Source organism: Miniopterus natalensis, chromosome 4 (genome assembly GCF_054644295.1).
Source record: "Miniopterus natalensis isolate mMinNat1 chromosome 4, mMinNat1.hap1, whole genome shotgun sequence".
NCBI classification, from domain to species: Eukaryota; Metazoa; Chordata; class Mammalia; order Chiroptera; family Miniopteridae; genus Miniopterus; species Miniopterus natalensis.
In genome coordinates, this window is record NC_142084.1 from 40,033,165 (window position 1) to 40,035,103 (window position 1,939).

Genomic DNA, 1,939 nt, shown 5'->3' on the forward strand with positions numbered 1-1,939 from the left:
AATCCTATCACCCACTGAGCTGATCCGATTGCCCTCCTCTGTTCCCCCGGGAGAGCTGGTGTGATAACACTGCTTTCAGGGCGACGAGGCTCAGCCACCACATTGCAGTTCGCACGCAGCCCGCTGCGGGTTGTTCTCTTTCCCCACAGCATCTGAGGAATAGTCAGGGGTCCCTTCTGGTGGCCTTTCTTCCCTTCCTGTTCTGCTCAGGGTCAGTGATGAGTTTTGCATACGTGGAGGGCGACCGTTTCCCACAGTCGGGAGACCTGTCCCTTTGGCTGCCGGATGAGAGGTGCCTCGTGAAGGGAGACTGAGGAGGAACTCAGACGTGAGTTAGTTTGGTGGACAAGCATCTCAGCAGCATCACTTCTGGCGGAGGGAGTCTGAAAGCAACTGCAGACTCGTGGACCACGGTCCGGAGCCAGGGAAGCAACACGTTTGATTGCAGGTGTAGCCAGTGTGCGGGGCTGGTCCTTCCTCTGCTCGAGCGAGACGCCGAGGGGCAGGTGCAGCAGAGTCTGTCACCCACTTGAGACAGTGCCGGGTGCCCCGGTGAGACCTTTGCGCTGAGAGAGATGCTGGGGTTTCCTTATTTACTCCCACTTCCACCAAGCAACATGGCATAGGATAGGAAAAAAATATATATATATTTAGGAGTATATTTAGCTTGATTCAAACCTTGACAGTGCTACCAATGAACCCTGAAACTTTAGGCAAGTCTTTTCATAGCACTTAAAGTCCGTTTTCACAACTACGAAATGGGGATGACACGATTTGCTTGGCAGATTTGTTGTGAAGGGCAGATCTTAGGGCTCAGCTGTTTGGAATCCTATGAAATTATTATTTCACCATTGGGCACTGAGCTCTTTGAAGGTACAGACTGCATTTCCTTTATCTTTGTATTCTGAACCCCTAACACAGTAAATATCTATCTGGCACAAAATACATGCTTAAATGTAACCTTCTCGGAGAGGTCTTCCCAGCCACTTCATCTAGGTAGGCATTCCCTTGTTATTACTCATTACACCCTGTTAGTTTCCTTGGTAGCCTCAAAATTATACATTTGACTGTATATAATCTACCTCTATGCTAGAATGTAATTTCCATGAGATCAGAGCCTCGTCTGTCCTGGTGGTCAGTCTAGAACCGTGCCTGGTACCAAGTGTGTGCTCAAAATACATTTGTTGACTGGAGAAATACATGAATGGCAGCTGTGTTATTATCACTTGTAGTAGCAGGGTTTACAAGGTGATTTGGAACCTAACTATTATCAGAGAAGATGTAATCATTTTTTTGAAAGCTCACCAGAAACAGTGAGAATGGTCAGCAGCCCTTTGACTTTCCTTGCCACAGAATTCTTCTGCCTGGGAAACTTGATTCGGGGCTGGTGCTTTCCTCAGGCCTCCGCCAGGAGGCCCTTCATGCTAAACTGAGCAGAGCAAATGAGGTTTTATGACGGGGACAAGTTTGGCCTTGGAGCCTGAACTGGGGTCCTCTGGGGGAGGGGGGAAGGGGGCGGTGGGACCACACCCTCCCCTGGGCTCTGCACCACTGAAAGGCTCCAGACGGCTCAGGCTCTGCGCCAAGCTGCCCGGTTCCAGTGGGAAAGCTGACCTTGGCCAGGAAGAACCAGGGAGAGGCACAAATGACTCACTGTCCCACATCCTCAAGGTAAAAACCCAGCAGTGTGTGTGGCCTCTGGGGCTGGACATTGTTGCAGCCTTGGCTCCCTCTGCAGCCAAAATAAAAGCACTGGGCCATGGACATGCTCAGCCTAGGAACACAATTGCTCGGCCTAGGGACACAATCAAGGAATCTCTCCCACCCGCCCATCCCGCACACTTCCCTTCACTTCGTTTCAAAATACCGCACATGTAACGTTATGATTTCCAGTTCCAGAAGTAGAACCCGATTTCCTTTTAAAGACTTAAGGCAGCCT